General features: G+C 37.0%; 1 long non-coding RNA gene across 1 annotated transcript; it reads left to right on the top strand.

Moving 5' to 3' along the window:
- Nucleotides 1-973: 973 nt before the first annotated feature.
- Nucleotides 974-6,700, top strand: LOC124284002. Its single transcript, XR_006900453.1, has 3 exons — nt 974-1,902; nt 3,872-3,873; nt 6,691-6,700. It is a non-coding gene; the product is annotated as an uncharacterized LOC124284002 (long non-coding RNA).
- The last annotated feature ends 1,569 nt before the right edge of the window (nt 6,701-8,269 follow it).

Here is an 8,269-nt window from a genome sequence, read left to right as displayed (position 1 = left end):
TGCTGCAAATTATAATAACTGTTGCGGTAAAATGTAACAACATCTCTGATTCCTTCTAATTTCCAAAGAAAGTCCAATTCCATAGTTCGTTTGGCTTCATTATGTCAGATCCTATGACTGGGATCTTACATGAATGAAAAAAACGGAATTTACATCTTATCATAAAGGTATAGACAAGCATAAAAACAGTACGACTCCTTCGCAACATGGCCATGCTTGTCAGCTTATGCTTTCTGTAAACTAGATCAAAATACGCCTGTGTCTTTCTTTGATATAATTGATGTCTTATTTAATGAACGTATTCTTTCTCTTTATTTATCCACAGTCTTCTTCTATTCATGTTTTGTATTTTGCTAATTTCATTGTATATATTACCAATGATTATTATTCCTGTTAGCATCCGCATGCAGGAGGGAGTAAATCTATTTACTATTATAAATGTAGAATCACTTGCATTCCTGACTTACCGAACATATGAATTCCAGGCTTTCCGAACATCTCAATTCAATATTCAATTCAAATGTACCTGACAAGAAGCCCACTAAATCTTAATATGCTTCTAGAGGACTTGGTATGGGGCAAGTGTATCGTGTACTTGATAACAATTGGTGACTAAATCTGTAAATGAATCGCTCATAAACCTCTGGTCACATTGTAGAATATATGCATTTGCTTCACAGCAGTGGCATATCGAAAGTTCAGGAGATCACGTCACATAGAAGTGAGCAGAAGTAAAATATCAAATGCATGATTGCAATGAATATACTGGTCTGGATTGTGTCATAAGTAAGTACCTGTGTAGGCGAGACGGATCAGTAGGCAGGGAACATGTTACAAAAAATTACTATATCAACAGTGCTAAGCCTTCCTCCCTGTACAAAGTTCTCATAATTCCCTCAGGGAATGAACAGAATTACAGCGAATTAGTTGATAATAATGAGAACGTGCTGTCTCACGGAAATTTTTGCCTTAAAATAAAATATATGAATTCAGGATAATGATGACATCAGAGTTGCTAGCGTTCCAAGGTTTATTCAGATGCAGAGTGTGAAGATTCAATAAAACATTTCAATTCAATTCAATATGTGGAGATATGAAAATAATCGTACAGTATTACAATAGACTGACGTGAATATATTATTTTCATCTTCATAATTATTAAGCTTCGCAGAACATCAACATGTTTTGGACATTACATTTATAAGATATTTTAATTCCATCATATGTATACATATATATGAACACATCAAATAATGATAAGGTACAGTATTACAGATAACTGATACGAACATATTATACTCATATATATAACGCTATACTTATCAAAACATCAGCGTAAGTTGGGCATTATATTTTTATGTACAGGTAGAACCTTACAGGAACATCTTTTTAAGTTCAGAGAACGGCACACAACGATACAAATACACACGCTAAAACATTAGATTCCTATTGGTAACATCAGCTTAAAATAATGAAACATTAACTAGTACACGTATCGTAGATGTTTTACGGTAGTGCAATTTACGCACTACCGTACTCCCTTTAATACAAGCGCTGCTCTTATTAGCCTGAATATACAAAATAGTTTTACATAGGTGTAAGTATACACCTGTTTCCCGGGTTCAACCCTTCCTAAACATTATTACAATTTCGCAATACATTGAACAATAACTACACAAATGAACGTACGCCTGTAGCTGAACATCTACAATAATATATATGATTTGAAGTTACCGAAATCTAAAACAGTATTCCCAAAACACTTTCAACATATAATGAAACGAACATATAAACAACGCATGGAAATGTCTTACCTTAAAATAAAATATATGAATTCAGGATAATGATGACATCAGAGTTGCTGGCGTTCCAAGGTTTATTCAGATGCAGAGTGACTTCACAGTCAAACTGCACCTGCTTATATATCGGAGGAACGCATAGCAATTGTAAATAATTGTCACCATTATCCCTTTGTTATTTCATGGATTGTTCCTGGTTGATACAATAGTCTCATAAATTACCTAACGTATATCGGTCTCTGACCGGACGGTGGTAATAAAAACACAAGGCTGCCGTTTCATTTAGCCAGAAGCATTTCAGATTGACCGCCGACTTGCTTGTGGGATTATCATTACGTGGTCAGCGTGTCAATCAGGAAGTGACATGCAGCCGGTAACTGCAGTGCAAACCATTAATTATTGTCTACAGTATGTCCATGTCTGGCGGCATGTATTTTACAACCTGAATGAGTTACTCTCGTTTGTGTACGGAAAATCACAACATAGGAAAATCACAACATAGGAACTTTTGTGAATTCATATAAATTTCATATCATAGTTATTATACTTTTGTGTGTGAAATATTAGTGAAATATTTGCACTATAACAATAATATATTGATATAATATATGTTGATTCTCTTTCGACATGCCCTCAAATAATAATAGTTTGTTATCTGCAAAAGCCATAACGTACATAACCAAGCTGATAAAGCTCCATTTAAAGCCTTGCATCTTACAAAACATACTCCAAGTGACTCTTGCATTTTATTGGCCAACAAAGCAGCATCTTGCGTTAATGTATCAACAAATGCACAGGCGACCCTCTCCAGGAAACTACTTTCTTCGCGTTTTACGTTTTCCATCATTGACCTGAACTGATTGGTTTCTCATTTTTGTTTGAAGTTGGTGTAACTGATATAATATGTGAAGTTATTACTGTTAAATTATTTTTGTACAAATGTCGCAGATTTTACATCAGTCTTTTAAGCTATTCCCTTAAATAATACTTCATAGATACTGTATAATCATACGCAGTCATATTCTTTGTGTCCATAAAATCTAAACTTAGATTTAAAGATATGTACATTTAATATAAGACACATATTTCTGACTTTACATGTCTTCACTTATACGTTTACATCGATGTATGTCTAAATTCACAAATAAGTTGTTGCTTTTTTCGAGTGATGCCCAAGTAGTCCAAATTTTGTTGGTGAAGGATGTATATATTTGACTGATCTAGACTTTGTTCAAGGGGCGCGGACGTACATTTCCAACCATGCGAGCATTCGTTGTAGCAGTTCTGTGCTACCTGTCTTTGAACTGTAACGCGACAGGCAAGGGATATACGCATTGTTTTGACGAGGAAACGTATGATACTATTATCTCACTTGTGAAAGGTAATTTTCAAACACCAGTTGCCGAAAGAACTGGAGGTCAACGATATGCCATTATTCGGTACTGGAGAAGGAAACAGGACTTCTCCATAGGCGCTGAAGCAAACAATATTCTGTACTTCAGAGGGAAGCCAGTTGTGAAACGAACGGATGTTGCTCAGGTTGTCGGACATGCATTTCACAGTCAGAAATCAGCAGGCTACAGAAGGTTGTGGCATTTGGCAGCTGATTCCATGTCAGGACTTACAGAGACCTCAATACGGAGAGAGCTACGGACGAAAGAGAAGTATTCCATTCACACAGCCAAGTTTACAAATAAAGCTATCATCAGACCAGTGAGAGCAAAGTCTGTGCAATCACATCATCAAGTTGATCTCGTAGATTTCAGCAGAAATGCTGTTAGATTGAAAGGGAAAACATATACAGACAGACAGACAGACAAGTTTATTCAGTAAAAGGCCACAGGCCCATCATACAGTAATTTGCATATGATATAGATAGTTTAGTGCACATGCTGTGTAAGAGGAACATTTCTAATGCGCTGAAGTACATGATACAGAAAAATACTGACATCTCTTATGATACAATCATTATGTGTTTTCATAATGTTAATAAAATTGGCATTTGGATCAAAATCAGTAAAATATTTCTGAATATATTTTAACCTTAAATCAGAAAAACGTTCACACTTAAGGAGTACATGGAATTCATCTTCAATAATATTTTTGTCATCCAATTTACAAAATAAACATAGTCTCTCGTTGTAATTTACTTTATTGTATCTTCCAGTTTCAACAGATCTGAGATGTGATGGAATATCAGAATTTAAACACCTTTCCACATTTAAAAATGTCTTAAATTGGGAGTAATAAAAACACTTATTAGAATTTTGAATTGAAGTGGACCAACAGTGTGTAAAATTATCCGAAAGTCTCTGCTTAAACAAGGATATTTAATAATCAACATTGCCAACATCCTGACTGATCCATGCATAGCCAAAACCATACTTAAATAAAATATTTTTGACACAAGTTGCCCAAGTAGTGCGGCCAACATCATCGAAGGACTTGAGCATAATATAACAATGTTTTGGCAGTCTATCATAAGGCATATACAATAGGTGACACCAGTATTTAATTACTTTAGTCATATAAGTAATTTGTAGAGGAAGTTTGCCACAATCACCAAGAGCCATGTTATTACAGGTAGATTTACCAACTTTCAAGAAATATTTACAAAATTTTACCTGAACAGACTCAATGATGCTACAATAGTTAGTACCCCAAATCTCAGACCCATAACACAAAATAGGTGCAACCATACAGTCAAAAATCTTAAATAAGTCTTTACAATTTACTCTTCCCATCTTTGTTTGAAAACCATTTACAGAAAATATTGCCTTGTTAGCTTGAGATATCAGACAGCTTTGCGCTTTACTCCATACAAGCTTTGGTGTAAATACAAGTCCTAGATATTTATAAAAGGATACAGTTTCAATAGGATTGCCATTATAGGACCACTTTTCATATTCCCGTAATGGCCCACCATTTCTAAAAACAAGAACTTTTGTTTTACTAACATTAATTGACATTCCAGTTTGTTTACAAAAACATTCAAGTGCATTTATCTTCTTTTGTAACTGATTACAAGTATCAGAAAGTGCAGAAACATCATCAGCAAACATAAGTGAACACAAATTGTTAAAAGCAGATGAAACATTAACACCTATACCACCTTCCTGTTCCATTAAGGAAAACAACTTATTTATAAATATGATAAACAGCTGTGGGATTAACACACAACCCTGACGGGTACCAATATTACATGTAAAACATTTATAATAGTAAATAGATTTACTCCCTCCTGCATGCGGATGCTAACAGGAATAATAATCATTGGTAATATATACAATGAAATTAGCAAAATACAAAACATGAATAGAAGAAGACTCTGGATAAATAAAGAGAAAGAAAACAGTTTGTACTGTCTCTAGTAGATGTATTCAGTAGATATACATGGCTTGTGGCGCTGCAAACAAAGAAGAGCAGGGGTGTAGCCAGTGCTCTGCGCGTGATCTACGAAGAACATGGTCCACCTAAGAAGCTGCAGATGGACCAAGGTGTCGAATTTAAGGGGCATGTAAATGAACTTTGTAAAAACCTTAAAATCAAACCAATACGCAGTAGACCGTATCATCCCCAGTCTCAAGGAAAGGTGAAGAGATCACACAGACAACTGAAAAGGAAAATAATGTATGACTTTGTAACTATGGGCACCAAGGGTGTAAACTGGGCATCACATTTGCGAAGATATGCCTCAATAATGAATAATGAAAAGAAAGAATGTTTAGATTGGCAGAGTCCATTTGAAGTGTACTTCGGAAGAAAATCAAACACTGTTCTAGAAATGGATTCAGGTGACTTCAATGCTGATATTGTGGATGCAAATATTCAACAACCTAATGCCAAGGACAGATTGAGGCAAAGTAAGTATGTTACTCGGACCAGAAAACGGGCTAAAGTCGCGACAAAGAAATCAAATAGACGCAGTGTGCAGAGACAACGAAGACTACACCCCCGTCAGTGTACAACGTTGGCGACGACGTTTTATGCAAATATAGTTAAAAAAAAGGAAAACTGGCTCCTAAGAAACAGTACATTGTAAAAGGGAAACTACTTGCACGGAAGTTAAAATCATCGATGTATATGATTTCATTCACAAATCCCATAACAGGAAAGGAGCACACATCTGAATGGATGTCAGTCGATAGGTTGTCAAGTTCCACAATTGATGCTGAGGTAAAACGAAAGCAACAGGCGTCGTCCAGATCACAGCGCAGGCATCACCGATCTAAGTATCGTATACCATTGTTGGATACCGAAAGACCATTTGCATCTCACGGTCGGATCGTTTATGATCCCCCAGGATACGGCGACTGTCAGTTTGCAGCCTTGTGTCACCTTTTAGCTTAAATTGGTATATTCCGCTCCTCTAGAACACTTCGAGAGCAGGTTGTGAGTTATCTCGTTGAGCATCCCTACACGCCAGATGGATTCCCCTTGGAACTTTACACCGGTGAAGAATGGGACACATACATATCTGATATGCTAGATGATGGTACCTACGGTGACCATATAACACTACAAGCAGTCTCAGATATGTTTAATATCAACATAATTGTACACTCATCGCTTGGCATCGATGCTACTGTTACCATCGTTCCCACGCACAGTGTCGCCATCGATACACTCAATCTTGGCCATTTTGCTGAAGAAGAAGGCGAACACTATGTTGCGCTTCAGCTGCATGAAACGCAAGACGAAGAGCAACTACATGAGGATCAGCTGCCAGTGGTAACAGAAGCAACAGATGTGCCAAGACAAGAGTTTGTAAACAGCAGTGATGAAGAAGAATTCATCTCCCGAGAAATTCATGTGATGGTCGAGGTTCGTCTGAATTGGAAGAAAACAGAAAGAAAGAACCAAGACATAGCTTTTACAGAAGGAGTATCAGCGACGACGAACAAGGGCATTCTCCGCACATTGAGCAGGAACCTATAGGCACTGAGGAGTCAAGACAAGTGTCTGATGACAACGGCAGCGATGAAGAATACAACTCTCTACAAAGTCATTCACCATTTGATGGGCCCGAGTTATTCTGACTTGGAAGGAGAAAGCAAGGAAGGGTCAAGAGAAAGCGATGAAGAGCAGGCTCATTGTTCTGTAGACATGGAACATTCAACACAAGGCTCTGACATGACGATGAACGATGAAGAGCATAATGTACCACTACAAGGACAAGGTCCTTCACCATGTGATGTTCAGGATCTTTTAGACTCGAAAGGAAGTGGAAATGAGATGTCAAGACGAGACGTTCAAAGCTCAAATAATAGCGACGAGGAAGTGAAAATCTCACGTAGAAAAGATCTTCATATGGAAGGAATCGATCATGACGTTTCACAAGATGACCAGGTTACATTTGCTGATTTACCAAACGAAGTTGTGCTTCATGTCATTGAGCTATCTTTACAGATAGCCCAGCAGTCTTCTGGCAGAGTACTATGCAAAACAATATTATCTTTCTTGTCATTTCTCCATTTGCGACCGCGAATTTACTGCCCACATATCACCCTACAAAGAATTGTAAGTGTGCGTAGACTAATAATGACCTATGGTAAAAGTAGCGGCGTTGCAATAGAACTCAAAAGAATTGTGAGTCATGTCAGGTGGATCAACGCATGGCTACTTATAGAACAAAATCCATGTGGGTGGTACACAATAAAGGACGTATTTTGGAAAAGGTAGTGTTCAAAAGACTCCACTATCATGTATTGAAACACATGGGTTATTGGATTGACATGGCATGTTGTAACGGTTGAAGTCACCATTCGTTTGCTTCATCTGTAAGTCTATAGACATAGTCCTGTTGTTGAAACATGATTTACATGTCATCATTACAAATTCCTCAAATGTAAGTATGAATGTCCGACTTGACGAAATGACTTGGGTGTATTTTTCATTGGCAGTTCATCACTTGAATCGGACGTTGTTATTGGAATATGAAGGCAGTCGTCATCTGAATATGACAGTCTAACGAGATTAGTTTGAAGTCATGTAGATTTGAACAGTTTTTCAAACATTCATTCAGTTTGTTCCATGTCTTTGCGGCAGCACACTTGAAGGTTCTCTTCCCGTAGCTGGCCGCTGGTAATAAGTTCACTGAAAACGTTATACATGTATGTGCATTTATGAATTCAGTGTTTTGGAAGTCAGCTCACAATGTCCTTAGTTGCACATCATTGAGTTCATGTATGTTCCCTTGTAGCGTAGCAAATACATATCATTTTCATTACGATTCACCTCTGTCTTAAGCACCGAACATTTCATTAAACTTGAAAACCTGAAATAGAAAAGATTATTCCCGTTGTTTCCCAATTAAATTCAAAGAGGTGGGAAATGGCCATGTTGAAATCAAAGAGAGACGGGAGTCCCAACTACTTTTATTACAACTTACCGCACTTGTTGTTACATCTTGCCGCAGTTTATTACAATTTACCGCGACTGTCATTACAATTTACCACAGTTTGGTACAA

The sequence above is a fragment of the Haliotis rubra genome, unplaced genomic scaffold (assembly GCF_003918875.1).
Source record: "Haliotis rubra isolate DU_JTF1 unplaced genomic scaffold, ASM391887v1 Scf327, whole genome shotgun sequence".
Lineage (NCBI taxonomy): Eukaryota > Metazoa > Mollusca > Gastropoda > Lepetellida > Haliotidae > Haliotis > Haliotis rubra.
This window is presented reverse-complemented; position numbering and strand designations above follow the sequence as displayed.